Source organism: Bombina bombina, chromosome 1 (assembly GCF_027579735.1).
Source record: "Bombina bombina isolate aBomBom1 chromosome 1, aBomBom1.pri, whole genome shotgun sequence".
NCBI lineage: Eukaryota > Metazoa > Chordata > Amphibia > Anura > Bombinatoridae > Bombina > Bombina bombina.
The window spans coordinates 1,192,422,213-1,192,442,490 of NC_069499.1; positions in this window are offsets into that span (position 1 = coordinate 1,192,422,213).

Consider the following 20,278-nt stretch of genomic DNA (forward strand, 5'->3'; position numbering starts at 1 on the left):
TGCCATCTGTAGTATTGTATATATAAGTGATTGCCGAGCTGTAAAATATTGTACGCGTCCCTTTCAAATCGCAATAATAATTCCGAAATTCCCGTCTGCCATCTGTAGTATTGTATATATAAGTGATTGCCGAGCTGTCAATATTGTATGCGTCCCTTTCAAATGGCACTAATACTGAATAACTTCCGGCTGTCATCTGTAGTATTGTATATATAAGTGATTGCCGAGATGTGAATATTGTACGCGTCCCTTTCAAATCGCACTAATACTGAATAACTTCCGGCTGTCATCTGTAGTATTGTATATATAAGTGATTGCCGAGATGTGAATATTGTACGCGTCCCTTTAAAATCGCAATAATAATTCCGAACTTCCCGTCTGTCATCTGTAGTATTATATATATAAGTGATTTTCGATCTGACGATATTGTATGCGTCCCATAAAAATTGCACGAATACTGAATAACTTCCGGCTGCCATCTGTAGTATTATATATATATAATTGATGTGCGATCTGACAATATTTCTGAATTGTCCCATTGAAATCTCCATAATAATGCTGTTCAAAAGTGTGTTTTACGTATATGTTGTATTGTAGTATTGAGTGTTAAAGTTCCTAAAGGGGCGGTACAGTGGTGAATCTGTGATGTGTATGGTTGAATCTTGTAATGACGTCATGATATTATTAACCTGCCTATGTAGTTGTGAAATCCTCATTGTGTTGTTGTATTGTGCTACATTGTTATTGTGTGCTGAATAAAATCTAAATGTGTGCTTTGTGGTTGCGTGATGGGTGATGCGTGTTATGTACATGTACGTATATATTGTGATTGTGTCCCACATATGCTGACTTCTATATAGCGGTCTGGCATTGTTGTTCCTTCCCATAAAGTGACATCTGTAATCTGGTGTAATGATGTTATTGTTGTAGGTAATTCCTAATGGTTTCTGGTGATGGAATCATGATGTTAAAAGTACAGTAAAATCCATATGTTGTGTTTTGTGATTCCTCGAGAGAATGTAATGTGTTTTTCCCCCATCATTTGAATGCACATGTATGAGTGAATGTTAAAAGTAATGTATGTGCATCCATGAGTGATCATGTGTTAAGCCTATGTAGATATGCAGTTGCTGCAAGCATATGAGTTGAATAACAGAAATGCAATAATAAAGGTAAATGAGAGATGTTTCCCATTGTGTAGTGTTTGTGAATCCAGAAATGTGTATTGAATTTTATTTTAATTGTAAATGTAATTTTATTGAAATAATAATGTGTTACTAGTGATGGGGATTTGTAGTTGATGTAATCTAAAAGTGTTAAAAATATTTATGGTGTGGTGAATATTTAATATTAAAAAACATAAATCCACCATAGGGAAATAGTCATTTCTTGATCTATTTATCATAGCTGGGTCTAACGCATAAAAGCATGTATTTTCTAGCGCTGGTATTTGGAGTTTTTCCGTCTACGCTATTTGCGTGCGTTAGGGAAATGAGGGTTTCGCGTGCACGAGCACGTCTTCCCAATAGAAGTCAATGGAGGCTCCAAAGATTTCTATATTTTTTTTTCTAAGACTGGTTTTCCTCGTAAAGTGAGTGACGTCATGAGCTTGTGTGAAAAAGTAACTAAATCGTGTTCTTTTTGTAATAAATAAATATTTTGTGTATGTAATGTGGTGTATATTGTTTGTATGCATCGATGAGTGTATGTTTGTGATAATGTTATTCGTTAGATGTAGGTATATGAGGGTCTTTTCCCGTATGTCCATGTAAGTCAATGGGAAAATGGATTTGTGTGGATTTTTTTCAAACACCCGAGATCTCGCAACTTTAATCCTTTGTATTTTAAAGAAAAAATAACAATTCCGAAAAATAAAGATAGTGTTGTGTTTGTATGAGTGTAAGTGTACTTTGTGTAATATTTGTTTTGTGATTCGTGGATGTTTTTTTGTGCGGTATATGTTTACTACTGGGTCTGAGGTGGCGGTAGAAAGTTGAGCGTTAGGTGTATTTTGAGTCGCGGTAAATAAACTCTAAATACCGGAGTGCGTAAAAAACCCGCGTTAGGAGCCTCTAACGCTGGTTTTGACGGCTACCGCCGAACTCTAAATCTAGGCCTAAGATAGCTACAATATAACCAATAGTTACATTGCAGCTAGCTTAGGTTTTATTTTTATTTTACAGGCAAGTTTATATTTTTTTTTAACTAGGTAGAATAGTTACTAAATAGTTATTAACTATTTACTAACTGCCTAGCTAAAATAAATACACATTTACACATTTACCTGTAAAAGAAAACCTAACCTGCCTTACAATAAAACCTAACCTTACACTACAATTAAATAAATTACCTAAATTAAATACAATTAACTAAATTACAAAAACAAACAAACACTAAATTACACAAAATAAAAAAAGAAATCAGATATTTAAACTAATTACACCTAATCTAATAGCCCTATGAAAATAAAAAAGCCCCCCCAAAATAAAAAAAAAACCCTAGCCTAAACTAAATTACCAATAGCCCTTAAAAGGGCCTTTTGCAGGGCATTGCCTCAAAGAAATCAGCTCTTTTACCTGTAAAAAAAATACAAACACTCCCCACAACAGTAAAACCCAACACCCACACAACCAACCCCTCAAATAAAATCCTAACTGAAAATAGCATTTGTATGGCTATTGCCCTTAAAAGGGCATTTAGCTATTTTTCAATTGCCCAAAAGCCCTAATCTAAAACTAAAACCCACCCAATAAACCCTTAAAAAAAACCTAACACTAACCGCCGACCACTTACAGTTTTGAAGACCGGACATCCATCCTAAACGAAGCCGGGAGAAATCCTCAGCAAAGCGGCAAGAAGTCCTCAACGAAGCCGGGAGAAGTCTTCATCCAAGCCGGCAGAAGTGGTCCTCAAGATGGGCAGAAGTCTTCATCCAGACGGCATCTTCTATCTTCATCCATCTGGCGTGGAGCGGGTCCATCTTCAAGACATCCGGCGCGGAGCATCCTCTTCAATCGAAGTCTTCTTGCTGAATGAAGGTTCCTTTAAATGACGTCATCCAATATGGCGTCCCTTGAATTCTGATTGGCTGATAGAATTCTATCAGCTAATCGGAATTAAAGGTGAAAAAATCCTATTGGTTGATGCAATCAGCCAATAGGATTGAGCTTCAATCCTATTGGCTGATCCAATCAGTCAATAGGATTGAGCTAGCATTCTATTGGCTGATTGGAACAGCCAATAGAATGCAAGCTCAATCCTATTGGCTGATCGGATCAGCCAAATGGATTGAAGCTCAATCCTATTGGCTGATTGCATCAACCAATAGGATTTTTTCACCTTTAATTCCGATTGGTTGATATGATGTGCCACTTTAAAACATCATTTATTCAAAAGTTTATATATATATATATATATATATATATATATATATATATATATATATATATATATATATATATATATATATATGAAATTGTGATACTGTAATTGTAATTGTGATTGCAGAATTGTGATGCGCCGTAATAGTGTGTGATCTGCTATTAATCATACCTGATGGGCGCATGTAATGTCGTAGTCCTAATTTTGTATAGATGATACTTGAAACAGCCCTTATAAGGTTTGTTATATCATTCCTATATTCACATAATGAATCACTATAGAAGGTCATTTGTTTTAAACTGCTTCATGCTGGAAGCGTGTCCGACTGTTTATAATTGGTTACCAATGTTGATAGAGGATTGGATATAATAAAGAAGGAAGTGGTTTACCATTGGTCATATTCGTGGGCGTATGCGATATCTTCACCACGGTTTCCTATAAATGATCTATCTATATAATCAAATAATAAAAGTTTTAATAGACTGAATTTGATCAAATATATAGTCCACAATACATAGTAAAAGAAAAGTGTGTCACTTCATCTATAATCAGTTATGCCCCTGGTCATTTAGACTGACGATATAGACCTGATGTTTGGTCATGTGATGTATTTGTTAGGTTCACCATTGGTCATACTAGGTGGGCGTGTATGTTGTCATCACCAAAGTTCTCTATGACCAATCCAACCAAAACGATCCACTCGCATGAATCTACCATAGATAGACAATTTTATTATTTGATTATTTGATTATATAGATAGATCATTTATAGGAAACCGTGGTGAGGATATCGCATACGCCCACGAATATGACCAATGGTAAACCACTTCCTTCTTTATTATATCCAATCCTCTATCGACATTGGTAACCAATTATAAACAGTCAGACACGCTTCCAGCATGAAGCAGTTTAAAACAAATGACCTTCTCTAGCGATTCATTATGTGAATATAGGAATGATATTACAAACCTTATAAGGGCTGTATCAAGTATCATCTATAAAAAATTAGGACTACGACATTACATGCGCCCATCAGGTATGATTAACAGCAGATCACACACTATTACGGCGCATCACAATTCTGCAATCACAATTACAATTACGGTATCACAATTTCATATATATATATAAACTTTTGAATAAATGATGTTTTAAAGTGGCACATAATTTTCAAATATAGAAATGATTATTCTAAGTTGAGGCCTGTGGAATTACACAAATGTAATTATTCATATAACGTCTATTGAAAGGGTTAAATTATGCAATAAGAGAGACACAAGGTACCTCAGAAAAAAAGGTTTATTTCCTTATGGAGTCAACGATATGTAGAATGTGATCTATATTGTATGACTATTGATTTGTATCTGATATCTATAGTATTGTTGTTGTATCGATTTGCACAATTTGTATGAATTGGCTAAGTACGGTAGGACAATGATGGTGTATTGATGAAAATGATTATACGGACTGTCTAGTGCATCACAAGAACAGCACTTTTTCTTTTTGTTTGTATCATTGGGGGAATATTATTATCAGATGCACACCGTGTAGTCATAGTGATTTAACAATTATTTAATCACCTGCACATGATGTGGGAGGTGTTATGAGGGCAAGGTTTAGTTTAAAAGGCCATAGCTTCCATTAGTTAAACAGATGCCTGAGGAAACAGCCAGACAGGCTGAGAAACGCATTGCAACTGTTTTTAACATTTGTTTTAATCTATTGGGGTGTAATTGTTTACATCCTTTGTACTTTTAACAATTGTATCAATAAGTTGCAACTTTTTATGGAAGCCTGAGCCTGTTTGCTTGCCTTCTTGGATACATTGAAGCCTATTATCCTGCTACAGGATCAGTGTAGCTGGGTCACTGTGATTCCCCAGCCTGTCTCAATCAGCTCATGGGTGATGCTTCTTTTGTGAGTATTACATCACCACATTTGTTCATCTGTGCCATAACTCTCGCAATATTGCACTAGGAGGCGGCCTCTTTTTTGTGATTTCCTTCACAGATCTTTGCTTTTTCGTTTGACACAAGAGGAGCTGCCCACTAACCGGGGTCATTATACCACCAACCACATTTGGATGCCATAAAAGATATCACACGACTATACAGAAAATTCTAGGACATTTTTGAACATTGCCCTAAGTCTTATATCTTAGGACAAGGATTCAGCTAAGTAATCACTAATAAGTGGCTTATGATTGCGATATGAAATTATTGTCATTGTTATAAAATATCGAATATATTGTTGATGAATACATTCTTGTAATAGCGCCCCCTATTGGTTGGATACCTAGGTATCATCAGCAGGTTTTTGTAAAATCATCTGAATTTTGCAGCTGAAATTGATACTCATCAGACCAGGCAACATTTTTCCAATCTTCTATAGTCCAATTTTGATGAGCCTGTGTTATTTGTAGCCTCAGTTTCCTGTTTTTAGCTGACAGGAGTGGCACCCGGTGTGGTCTTCTGCTGCTGTAGCCTATCTGCTTCAATGTTCAATGTGTTGTGCGTTCAGAGATGGTATTCTGCATACCTTGGTTGTAACGAGTGGTTATTTGAGCTACTGTTGCTTTTCTATCATCTCAAACCAGTCTGCCCATTCTCCTCTGACCTCTGACATCAACAAGGCATTTTTGTCCACATAACTGCCCCTCACTGGATATTTTCTCTTTATCTCTGTAAACCCTAGAGATGGTTGTGCATGAAAATCCCAGTAGATCAGCAGTTTGTGAAATACTCAGACCAGCCCGTCTGGCACCAACAACCATGCAATGTTTAAAGTCACTTAAATTCCTTTTCTTTTTCATTCTGATGCTCGGTTTGAACTTCAGCAAGTAGTCTTCACCACGTCTAGACAGGGCCGGTGCTAGGATTTTAGGCTACACAGGCGAATATATATATATTTTGCCGCCCCCCCCCCCCCCCAAAAAAAAAAAAAGACAAAACATAAACATCCTTGTACAGCCTCTTCACTAAATTTTATAGGGATGTTGTAAAACAGACACAGTTAACTATTTTATTAATTATTTGTAAATTATTTAGATCCCATTACCCCCAAAAAATCCTTGTCTGTTAAAAAATTGAGTGTATAAGTGTGCACATACTATATGTGCACACTAACACAGACGGGCATAACAAATATGAAAGCATGCATATAAATTTACACATAAAAGAGCATATACTAACACAGGCAGGTATACACAAATATGAAAGCATGTATATAAATTTACACATAAGGGAGCATATACTAACAGATGGGCATACACAAATATGAAAGCATGCATATAAATTTACACATAAAGGAGCTTATACTAACAGATGGGCATACACAAATATAAAAGCATGCATATAAACTTACACATAAGGGAGCATATACTGCACAAATGCTACTATAATAAAATAGCTGAAGATACTAGGTAGAAGCTTACCATGTGCCTATTCACCCCAAGCAAGGGGGAACTACATAGACGGACAGGGGGAACAAGACCCAAAAAGACACTGTGGTAGAGACTGGGACAGAAATAGTCAAGAACAGGAACAGAAATGGATATACTTAGGAAAGGGATATGGGGACAACAAGGATAGGGGTAGGTCTGAAGGACACAATAACTGGCACAGAAATATGAACAGGAACAGAAATGGAGAGAAAAACAGGAACAGGGAAAAAGACAGATGAACAGAGAATAAAGACACATATATGCACACAAATAAAGGGGCATATAGCTAGTCATGCAGGCATCATGCTATTGTAAATTTGTACATGAATGTGAAAACAGCATGTGGGATACAAATGAGCTGGCACAGGAACAAACAGATACACAGGTATGCATGTAATCACAGACTGCTAGGAAGGGTAGGTTCCAATAAACAGTGGCAGCAGAGTTTAACACCATAACTACTGGAGGGAGGTGCTATATTATACATTCTAAACAGCCAAAATGTTTCATTTTGCAAACACACATTGCTCCCTGTTTGTAATATTGCTCTCCAGCTGATTGATTACAAGTTATAAAAACATGTTCTGTATGTTTAAAACATTCAGATCCCTGCCATTACCCAGTTGGTTGTGATTCAGAGAGCTATAAGGAGAGCCCAAGCCAGCTGAACAATAAGTTAAAAAATGCCATCTTCTGCTTTGTTCCCAATACAGTGAACCAAATCAAATACTGTACATGTCTGACCTCTCCATTATTCTTGCCATATGTAAAACAACTTATTTTAGACCTACAGCCCAGCTATAAAACATATGATTTGCACTAATACTGTTAAAACACTCAGTGAAAAAACTTCACCTACCCTGCCTTCTGCTTTATGCACAGTACTCCTTTCCCTCATAAATAGTGGGAGGAGACAGCTCTCACACTTCATATGCAATATCATTGCAAACCTCCAGTCCTGTCACCAAAGCAGCAAGTTACAGTGCTATTCTTCTCCCTGCTGCAGTCAAGCTCCGCCTCCTCCCTCTCTTACTGTTGCCGGAGTTCTAAAATAAGTCGCAACACATAAGAATGCAGGACCTACGTCACTTCCAGTGATGTGAAATCAGCTGTTGGAGGTGTGTGGCGCTCACTGTGGACGCCGCAAGAGGCCCAACCTCCTCAAAACAGCTGTTTAAGGCTACGCAACAGGTAGAGGAATTCGATGGCCTGTAATCCTGATTGCGCATGCGCGCGCAATGCCGCACATGGGCACACGGACCTACTCTCACTCATCAGAGACAAGGCGCAGTCGGCAGACTGGCAACACGAGCCACTGACTTCACGGACAGACGGGGGGTGCTTATGGGGGTTACAGGGGGTGCTGATGGGGCTTATGTAAGTTACACAGGAGGAGCTTATAGGGGTTACAGGGGGTGCTGAAGGGGCTTATGGGGGTTACAGGGGGTGCTGATGGGGGTTAAGTATGGGGCTTATGTAGTTTACAGAGGGGGTGCTTATGTGGGTTACAGGGGGTGCTGCTGGGGCTTATGTAGGTTACAGAGGGGGTGCTTATAGGGGTTACAGGGGTGCTGATGGGGCTTATGTAGGTTACAGAGGGGTACTTATAGGGGTTACAGAGGGGTGCTGATGGGGCTTATGTAGGTTACAGAGGGGGTGCTTATAGGGGTTACAGGGGAGCTGATGGGGCTTATGTAGGTTACAGAGGGGGTGCTTATAGGGGTTACAGGGGTGCTGATGGGGCTTATGTAGGTTACAGAGGGGTACTTATAGGGGTTACAGAGGGGTGCTGATGGGGCTTATGTAGTTAACAGAGGGGGTGCTTATGTGGGTTACAGGGGGAGCTGATGGGGCTTAGGTATGTTACAGAGGGGGTGCTTATGGGACTTATGTAGGTTACACAGGGGTGCTTATGGGGGTTACAGGGGGGGCTGATGGGGTTTATGTAGGTAACAGAGGGTGGCTTATGGGGGTTACAGGGGGTGCTCATGGGGCTTATGTAGGTTACACAGGGGTGCTTATGGGGGTTACAGGGGGGGCTGATGGGGCTTATGTAGGTAACAGAGGGTGGCTTATGGGGGTTACAGGGGTGCTGATGGAACTTATGTAGGTTACACTGGGGGTACTTATGGGGGTTACAGGGGGGGCTGATGGGCTTATGTAGGTTACACAGGGGGGGGGGTGATTATAGGGGTTACAGGGGGAACTGATAGGGGTTATGAAGTTTAAACAGGGGGGCTTATGTAGGTTACAGAGGGTGGCTTATGGGGGTTACAGGGGGAGCTGATGGGACTTATGTAGGTTACACTGGGGTGGCTTATGGGGGTTACAGGGGGTGCTGATGGGGGTTAAATGGGGAGCGCTGGTGCTTATGTAGTTTAGAGAGGGGATACTTATGGGGGTTACAGGGGGTGCTGATGGGACCTATATAGGTTACACAGGGGTGCTTATGGGGGTTACAGGGGGGGCAGATGGGGCTTATGTAGGTTACACAGGGGGTACTTATGGGGGTTACAGGGGGTGCTCATGGGGCTTATGTAGGTTACACAGGGGTGCTTATGGGGGTTACAGGGGGGGCTGATGGGGCTTATGTAGGTAACAGAGGGTGGCTTATGGGGGTTACAGGGGTGCTGATGGAACTTATGTAGGTTACACCGGGGGTACTTATGGGGGTTACAGGGGGGGCTGATGGGCTTATGTAGGTTACACAGGGGGTGATTATAGGGGTTACAGGGGGAACTGATAGGGGTTATGTAGTTTACACAGGGGGGCTTATGTAGGTTACAGGGGGTGCTTATGGGGGTTACAGGGGGAGCTGATGGGACTTATGTAGGTTACACTGGGGGGGCTTATAGGGGGTTACAGGGGTGCTGAAGGGGCTTATGGGGGTTACAGGGGGTACTGATGAGGGTTAAATGGGGGGCGCTGGTGCTTATGTAGTTTACAGAGGGGGTGCTGATGGGGCTTATGTAGGTTACACGGGGGTACTTATGGGGGTTACAGGGGGGGGCTGATGGGACTTATGTAGGTTACACAGGGGGGCTTATGGGGGTTACAGGGGGGCTGATGGGGCTTATGTAGGTTACACAGGGGGTGTTTATGGGGGTTACAGGGGGGCTGATGGGGCTTATGTAGGTAACAGAGGGTGGCTTATGGGGGTTACAGGGGTGCTGATGGAACTTATGTAGGTTACACCGGGGGGTACTTATGGGGGTTACAGGGGGGGCTGATGGGCTTATGTAGGTTACACAGGGGGTGATTATAGGGGTTACAGGGGGAACTGATAGGGGTCATGAAGGTTAAACAGGGGGGCTTATGTAGGTTTCAGAGGGTGCTGATGGGACTTATGTAGGTTAAATGGGGGGCGCTGGTGCTTATGTAGTTTACAGAGGGGGTGCTGATGGGGCTTATGTAGGTTACACGGGGGTACTAATGGGGGTTACAGGGGGGGCTGATGGGACTTATGTAGGTTACACAGGGGGGCTTATGGGGGTTACAGGGGGGCTGATGGGGCTTATGTAGGTTACACAGGGGGTGTTTATGGGGGTTACAGGGGGTGCTGATGGGGCTTATGTAGGTTACACAGGGGGTACTTATGGGGGTTACAGGGGGAGCTGATGGGGCTTATGTAGGTTACACAGGGGTGCTTATGGGGGTTACAGGGGGTGCTGATGGGGGTTACAGTGGGAGCTGATGGGGATTATGTAGGTTACAGGGGGTACTTATGGGGGTTACAGTGGGACCTGATGGGGCTTATGTAGGTTACACAGGGGGTACTTATTAGGGTTACATTGGGAGCTGATGGGGCTTATGTAGGTTACAGAGGGGGTACTTATGGGGGTTACAGGGGGAGCTGATGGGGCTTATGTAGGTTACACAGGGGTGCTTATGGGGGTTACAGGGGGTGCTGATGGGGGTTACAGGGGGTGCTCATGGGGCTTATGTAGGTTACACAGGGGTGCTTATGGGGGTTACAGGGGGGGCTGATGGGGCTTATGTAGGTAACAGAGGGTGGCTTATGGGGGTTACAGGGGTGCTGATGGAACTTATGTAGGTTACACCGGGGGTACTTATGGGGGTTACAGGGGGGGCTGATGGGCTTATGTAGGTTACACAGGGGGTGATTATAGGGGTTACAGGGGGAACTGATAGGGGTTATGAAGGTTACACAGGGGGGCTTATGTAAGTTACAGGGGGTGCTTATGGGGGTTACAGGGGGAGCTGATGGGACTTATGTAGGTTACACTGGTGGGGCTTATAGGGGGTTACAGGGGGTGCTGAAGGGGCTTATGGGGGTTACAGGGGGTGCTGATGAGGGTTAAATAGGGGGCGCTGGTGCTTATGTAGTTTACAGAGGGGGTACTTATGGGGGTTACAGGGGGAGCTGATGGGACTTATGTAGGTTACACATAGGGTGCTTATGGGGGCTACAGGGAGTGCTGATGGGACTTATGTAGGTTATACAGGGGGTGCTCATGGGACTTATGTAGGTTACACAGGGGGGCTTATGGGGGTTTACAGTGGGAGCTGATGGGGCTTATGTAGGTTACACAGGGGGTGCTTATGGGGGTTACAGTGGGAGCTGATGGGGCTTATGTAGTTTACACAGGGGGTGCTTATGGGGGTTACAGGGGGAGCTGATGGGACTTATGTAGGTTACACTGGGGGGGCTTATGGGGGTTACAGGGGGTGCTGAAGGGGCTTATGGGGGTTACAGGGGGTGCTGATGAGGGTTAAATGGGGGGCGCTGGTGCTTATGTAGTTTACAGAGGGGGTGCTGATGGGGCTTATGTAGGTTACACGGGGGTACTTATGGGGGTTACAGGGGGGGCTGATGGGACTTATGTAGGTTACACAGGGGGGCTTATGGGGGTTACAGGGGGGCTGATGGGGCTTATGTAGGTTACACAGGGGGTGTTTATGGGGGTTACAGGGGGGCTGATGGGGCTTATGTAGGTAACAGAGGGTGGCTTATGGGGGTTACAGGGGTGCTGATGGAACTTATGTAGGTTACACCGGGGGTACTTATGGGGGTTACAGGGGGGGCTGATGGGCTTATGTAGGTTACACAGGGGGTGATTATAGGGGTTACAGGGGGAACTGATAGGGGTCATGAAGGTTAAACAGGGGGGCTTATGTAGGTTTCAGAGGGTGGCTTATGGGGGTTACAGGGGGAGCTGATGGGACTTATGTAGGTTACACTGGGTTGGCTTATGGGGGTTACAGGGGGTGCTAATGGGGGTTAAATGGGGAGTGCTGGTGCTTATGTAGTTTAGAGAGGGGATACTTATGGGGGTTACAGGGGGTGCTGATGGGACCTATATAGGTTACACCGGGGTGCTTATGGGGGTTACAGGGGGAACTGATAGGGGTTATGAAGGTTACACAGGGGGGCTTATGTAGGTTACAGGGGGTGCTTATGGGGGTTACAGGGGGAGCTGATGGGACTTATGTAGGTTACACTGGGGGGCCTTATAGGGGGTTACAGGGGGTGCTGAAGGGGCTTATGAAGGTTACACAGGGGGGCTTATGTAGGTTACAGGGGGTGCTTATGGGGGTTACAGGGGGAGCTGATGGGACTTATGTAAGTTACACTGGGGGGGCTTATAGGGGGTTACAGGGGGTGCTGATGAGGGTTAAATGGGGGGCGCTGGTGCTTATGTAGTTTACAGAGGGGGTGCTGATGGGGCTTATGTAGGCTACACGGGGGTACTTATGGGGGTTACAGGGGGGGCTGATGGGACTTATGTAGGTTACACAGGGGGGCTTATGGGGGTTACAGGGGGGCTGATGGGGCTTATGTAGGTTACACAGGGGGTGTTTATGGGGGTTACAGGGGGTGCTGATGGGGCTTATGTAGGTTACACAGGGGGTACTTATGGGGGTTACAGGGGGAGCTGATGGGGCTTATGTAGGTTACACAGGGGTGCTTATGGGGGTTACAGGGGGTGCTGATGGGGGTTACAGTGGGAGCTGATGGGGATTATGTAGGTTACAGGGGGTACTTATGGAGGTTACAGTGGGACCTGATGGGGCTTATGTAGGTTACACAGGGGGTACTTATTAGGGTTACATTGGGAGCTGATGGGGCTTATGTAGGTTACAGAGGGGGTACTTATGGGGGTTACAGGGGGAGCTGATGGGGCTTATGTAGGTTACACAGGGGTGCTTATGGGGGTTACAGGGGGTGCTGATGGGGGTTACAGGGGGTGCTCATGGGGCTTATGTAGGTTACACAGGGGTGCTTATGGGGGTTACAGGGGGGGCTGATGGGGCTTATGTAGGTAACAGAGGGTGGCTTATGGGGGTTACAGGGGTGCTGATGGAACTTATGTAGGTTACACCGGGGGTACTTATGGGGGTTACAGGGGGGCTGATGGGCTTATGTAGGTTAGACAGGGGGTGATTATAGGGGTTACAGGGGGAACTGATAGGGGTTATGAAGGTTACACAGGGGGGCTTATGTAAGTTACAGGGGGTGCTTATGGGGGTTACAGGGGGAGCTGATGGGACTTATGTAGGTTACACTGGGGGGGCTTATAGGGGGTTACAGGGGGTGCTGAAGGGGCTTATGGGGGTTACAGGGGGTGCTGATGAGGGTTAAATAGGGGGCGCTGGTGCTTATGTAGTTTACAGAGGGGGTGCTGATGGGGCTTATGTAGGTTACACGGGGGTACTTATGGAGGTTACAGGGGGGGCTGATGGGACTTATGTAGGTTACACAGGGGGGCTTATGGGGGTTACAGGAGGGCTGATGGGGCTTATGTAGGTTACACAGGGGGTGTTTATGGGGGTTACAGGGGGTGCTGATGGTGCTTATGTACGTTACACAAGGGGTGCTTATAGGGTTTACAGGGGGTGCTGATTGGGCTTATGTAGGTTACATGGGGGGTGCTTATGGGGGTTAAATGGGGGGCGCTGGTGTTTATGTAGGTTACACAGGGGGTACTTATGGGAGTTACAGGGGGGGCTGATGGGGCTTATGTAGGTTACACAGGGGGTACTTTTGGGAGTTACAGGGGGGGCTGATGGGGCTTATGTAGGTTACATGGGGGGGTACTTATGGGGGTTACAGGGGGAGCTGATGGGACTTATGTAGGTTACACATAGGGTGCTTATGGGGGCTACAGGGAGTGCTGATGGGACTTATGTAGGTTATACAGGGGGTGCTCATGGGACTTATGTAGGTTACACAGGGGGGCTTATGGGGGTTTACAGTGGGAGCTGATGGGGCTTATGTAGGTTACACAGGGGGTGCTTATGGGGGTTACAGTGGGAGCTGATGGGGCTTATGTAGTTTACACAGGGGGTGCTTATGGGGGTTACAGTGAGAGCTGATGGGGCTTATGTAGGTTAAAGGGGGTACTTATGGGGGTTACAGTGGGACCTGATGGGGCTTATGTAGGTTACACAGGGGGTACTTATTAGGGTTACATTGGGAGCTGATGGGGCTTATGTAGGTTACAGAGGGGGTACTTATGGGGGTTACAGGGGGAGCTGATGGGGCTTATGTAGGTTACACAGGGGTGCTTATGGGGGTTACAGGGGGTGCTGATGGGGGTTACAGGGGGGGCAGATGGGGCTTATGTAGGTTACACAGGGGTGCTTATGGGGGTTACAGGGGGTGCTGATGGGGCTTATGTAGGTTACACAGGGGGGCTTATGGGGGTTACAGGGGGGGCTGATGGGGCTTATGTAGGTTACACAGGGGGTGCTGATGGGGCTTATGTAGGTTACACAGGGGGTTATTATGGGGTTTACAGGGGGTGCTGATGGCCTTATGTAGGTTACACAGGGGGGTGCTGATGGGGCTTATGTAGGTTATAAAGGGGGTGCTTATGGGGGTTACAGGGGATGCTGATGGGGCTTATGTAGGATACATGGGGGTGCTGATGGGGGTTAAATGGGGGGCACTGGTGCTTATGTAGTTTACAGAGGGGGTACTTATGGGGGTTACAGGGGGTGCTGATAGGTCTTATGTAGGTTACACAGGGGGTACTTATGGTGGTTACAGGGGGTGCTGATGGGGCTTATGTATGTTACACAGGGGGTACTTATGGTGGTTACAGGGGGTGCTGATGGGTCTTATGTAGGTTACACAGGGGGTACTTATGTTGGTTACAGGGGGTGCTGATGGGGCTTATGTATGTTACACAGGGGGTGCTTATGGGGTTTACAGGGGGTGCTGATGGGGCTTATGTATGTTACACAGGGGGTACTTATGGGGGTTACAGGGGGTGCTGATGGGGCTTATGTAGGTTACACAGGGGGGTGCTTATGGGGTTTACAGGGGATGCTGATGGGGCTTATGTAGGTTACACAGGGGGTGCTTATGGGGGTTAAATGGGGGACACTGGTGCTTATGTAGTTTACAGAGGGGGTGCTTATGGGGGTTACAGGGGGCTAATGGTGCTTATGTAGGTTACACAGGGGGTGCTTATGGGGGTTACAGGGGGTGCTGATGGGGCTTATGTAGGTCACACAGGGGGTGCTTATGGGGGTTAAAGGGGTGCTGATGGGACTTATGTAGGTTACACAGGGGTGCTTATGGGGGTTACAGGGGGTGCTGATGGGGCTTATGTAGGTTACACAGGGGTGCTTATGGGGGTTACAGGGGGTGCTGATGGGACTTATGTAGGTTACACAGGGGTGCTTATGGGGGTTACAGGGGGGCTGATGGGGCTTATGTAGGTTATACAGGGGGTGCTTATAGGGGTTACAGGGGGTGCTGATGGGGGTTAAATGGGGGGCGCTGGTTCTTATGTAGTTTACAGAGGGGGTGCATATGGGGGTTACAGGGGTGCTGATGGGGCTTATGTAGGTTACACAGGGGTGCTTATGGGGGTTACAGGGGATGCTGATGGGGGTTACAGGGGGACTGATGGGGCTTATGTAGGTTATACAGGGGGTGCTTATAGGGGTTACAGGGGGTGCTGATGGGGGTAAATGGGGGGCACTGGTGCTTATGTAGTTTACAGAGGGGGTACTTATGGGGGCTACAAGGGGTGCTGATGGGACCTATATAGGTTACACAGGGGGTACTTATGGGGGTTACAGGGGGAGCTGATGGGGCTTATGTAGTTACACAGGGGGTGCTTATGGGGGTGACATGGCAGGCTGACGGGGCTTATGTAGGTTATACAGGGGGTGCTTATGGGGGTTACAGGGGGAGCTGATGGGGCTTATGTAGGTTACAGAGGGGGTGCTTACGGGGGTTACAGTGGGTGCTGATGGGGCTTATGTAGGTTACACAGGGGGGTGCTTATGGGGTTTACAGGGGGTGCTGATGGGGCTTATGTATGTTACACAGGGGGTACTTATGGGGGTTAAATGGGGGACACTGGTGCTTATGTAGTTTACAGAGGGGGTGCTTATGGGGGTTACAGGGGGCTAATGGGGCTTATGTAGGTTACACAGGGGGTGCTTATGGGGGTTACAGGGGGTGCTGATGGGGCTTATGTAGGTTACACAGGGGATGCTTATGGGGGTTACAGGGGTGCTGATGGGACTTATGTAGGTTACACAGGGGTGCTTATGGGGGTTACAGGGGGTGCTGATGGGGTTTATGTAGGTTACACAGGGGTGCTTATGGGTGTTACAGGGGGTGCTGATGGGACTTATGTAGGTTACACAGGGGTGCTTATGGGGGTTACAGGGGGGCTGATGGGGCTTATGTAGGTTATACAGGGGGTGCTTATAGGGGTTACAGGGGGTGCTGATGGGGGTTAAATGGGGTGCGCTGGTGCTTATGTAATTTACAGAGGGGGTGCTTATGGTGGTTACAGGGGTGCTAATGGGGCTTATGTAGGTTACACAGGGGTGCTTATGGGGTTACAGGGGGTGCTGATGGGGGTTACAGGGGGGCTGATGGGGCTTATGTAGGTTATACAGGGGTGCTTATGGGGGTTACAGGGGGTGCTGATGGGGCTTATGTAGGTTACACAGGGATGCTTATGGGGGTTACAGGGGGTGCTGATGGGACTTATGTAGGTTATACAGGGGTGCTTATGGGGGTACAGGGGGTGCTGATGGGGCTTATGTAGGTTATACAGGGGGTGCTTATAGGGGTTACAGGGGGTGCTGATGGGGGTAAATGGGGGGCGCTGGTGCTTATGTAGTTTACAGAGGGGGTACTTATGGGGACTACAAGGGGTGCTGATGGGACCTATATAGGTTACACAGGGGGTACTTATGGGGGTTACAGGGGGAGCTGATGGGGCTTATGTAGTTACACAGGGGGTGCTTATGGGGGTGACATGGCAGGCTGACAGGGCTTATGTAGGTTATACAGGGGGTGCTTATGGGGGTTACAGGGGGAGCTGATGGGGCTTATGTAGGTTACAGAGGGGGTGCTTATGGGGCTTATGTAGGTTACACAGGGGGTGCTTATGGGAGTTACAGGGGGAGCTGATGGGGCTTATGTAGGCTACACAGTGGGTGCTTATGGGGGTTACAGGGGGAGCTGATGGGGCTTATGTATGTTACACAGGGGTGTTTTTGGGGGTTACAGGGGTGCTGATGGGGGTTACAGGGGATGCTGATGGGGCTTATGTAGGGTTACATGGGGGGGTGCTTATGGGGGTTAAATGGGGGGCACTGGTGCTTATGTAGTTTACAGAGGGGGTGCTTATGGGGGTTACAGGGGGGCTAATGGGGCTTATGTAGGTTACACAAGGGGTGCTTATGGGGGTTACAGGGGGTGCTGATGTGGCTTATGTAAGTTACACAGGGGGTACTTATGGGAGTTACAGGGGGGCTGATGGGGCTTATGTAGGTTATACAGGGGGTACTTATAGGGGTTACAGTGGGAGCTGATGGGTCTTATGTAGGTTACACAGAGGGTGCTTATACCTGTCTTGAAAAAGGCCCTGTTTCGAGGGCCGAAACGCGTAGACGACTTAATACCAAAGATTTGAGAGGCTCATTATATCCAGGACCAGGCTTTGATTGGTAAGACTATTTCCAATAGTCCATACCCCTTAAGTTCTTTTGTTTAGTGTACTTTTTTCTTTTTTTTTCAGGTCTCTGTTTTTACAAAGGATTAGGACATTGGACCCCATCGCACACTAAGGAGACTTTCTTTTACCAGACTTTTTATGGAATTGACTTTTAATGCTTTGTTCGTTTATATTAGGATTTGATTTACTCATTTTTTATCCGCTTTTCATTTGTCAAATCAGATTTTTTACCAATTGCTCATATCATATGCTTTATACCATATGCTTAGTATATTCCATTAGTGAAGTTTGATACTTCACACGGACCACCGAGTCCCCAAGTATACAAATTATCATAATTTAGATTTGAAATAGTTTATTAAATATCATTTTAGGCTGGTACCAGGTTAGTTTAGGTTTTTTATAAGTGGGATAACTTATCATTATTATTGTTTGATCGCACTTCACTCACGGAATTTATCACACAATTGTTTTTGATTTTTGCTATTTGTTGTTTGAATGTAAACACATGTAGACCTATAGCACGGGTCATTTATCATTATTTAGAGTTTGTTTTTGAATTTATGTTTTTTCACATATTGTTCACATTGTATGTAAAAACATCGTTTTTTTAGACACAACTAGGATTTGTATTAATTCAAGATAGACCTAAACATAGTAGAACATTGAATTGAATTTTAGGTTTAGTTATTCACCAAGGATTTAACACTTGTACACAAGAGGGTTAATAACCCAAGATAATTGTATCTCAGGAAGTCCATTAATTTGGTCGAAATACCCGGACCATATTTTGTCTTACAAGAATTCACATTCATTTTTTATTCTTTTATTGTTAAGGTTAGCATTTATTTGTTTTACATCAGGGGGTTACAGGGGGGGGGGGGCAAATGGGGCTTATGTAGGTTATACAGGGGGTACTTATGGGGGTTACAGGGGGTGCTGATGGGGCTTATGTAGGTTACACAGGGGTACTTATGGGGGTTACAGGGGGAGGCTGATGGGACTTATGTAGGTTACACAGGGGGGCTTATGGGGGTTACAGGGTGGGCTGATGGGGCTTATGTAGGTTACAGGGGGTACTTATGCGGGTTACAGTGGGAGCTGATGGGGCTTATGTAGGTTACAGGGGGTACTTATGGGGGTTACAGTGGGAGCTGATGGGGCTTATGTAGGTTACACAGGGGTGCTTTTGGGGGTTACAGGGGGTGCTGATGGGGGTTAAAGAGGGGGCAGATGGGGCTTATGTAGGTTATACAGGGGGTGCCTATGGGGGTTACAGGGGGTGCTGATGGTGCTTATGTAGGTTACACGGGGGTACTTATGGGGGTTACAGGGGGGGCTGATGGGACTTATGTAGGTTACACAGGGGGTGCTTATGGGGTTACAGGGGGAGCTGATGGGGCTTATGTAGGTTACAGAGGGGGTGCTTATGGGGGTTACAGTGGGTGCTGATGGGGCTTATGTAGGTTACACAGGGGGTGCTTATGGGAGTTACAGGGGGAGCTGATGGGGCTTATGTAGGCTACACAGAGGGTGCTTATGGGGGTTACAGGGGGAGCTGATGGGGCTTATGTATGTTACACAGGGGTGTTTTGGGGGGTTACAGGGGTGCTGATGGGGGTTACAGGGGATGCTGATGGGGCTTATGTAGGGTTACATGGGGGGGTGCTTATGGGGGTTAAATGGGGGGCACTGGTGCTTATGTAGTTTACAGAGGGGGTGCTTATGGGGGTTACAGGGGGGCTAATGGGGCTTATGTAGGTTACACAAGGGGTGCTTATGGGGGTTACAGGGGGTGCTGATGTGGCTTATGTAAGTTACACAGGGGGTACTTATGGGAGTTACAGGGGGGCTGATGGGGCTTATGTAGGTTATACAGGGGGTACTTATAGGGGTTACAGTGGGAGCTGATGGGTCTTATGTAGGTTACACAGAGGGTGCTTATACCTGTCTTGAAAAAGGCCCTGTTTCGAGGGCCGAAACGCGTAGACGACTTAATACCAAAGATTTGAGAGACTCATTATATCCAGGACCAGGCTTTGATTGGTAAGACTATTTCCAATAGTCCATACCCCTTAAGTTCTTTTGTTTAGTGTACTTTTTTCTTTTTTTTTCAGGTCTCTGTTTTTACAAAGGATTAGGACATTGGACCCCATCGCACACTAAGGAGACTTTCTTTTACCAGACTTTTTATGGAATTGACTTTTAATGCTTTGTTCGTTTATATTAGGATTTGATTTACTCATTTTTTATCCGCTTTTCATTTGTCAAATCATATTTTTTACCAATTGCTCATATCATATGCTTTATACCATATGCTTAGTATATTCCATTAGTGAAGTTTGATACTTCACACCCCAAGTATACAAATTATCATAATTTAGATTTGAAATAGTTTATTAAATATCATTTTAGGCTGGTACCAGGTTAGTTTAGGTTTTTTATAAGTGGGATAACTTATCATTATTATTGTTTGATCGCACTTCACTCACGGAATT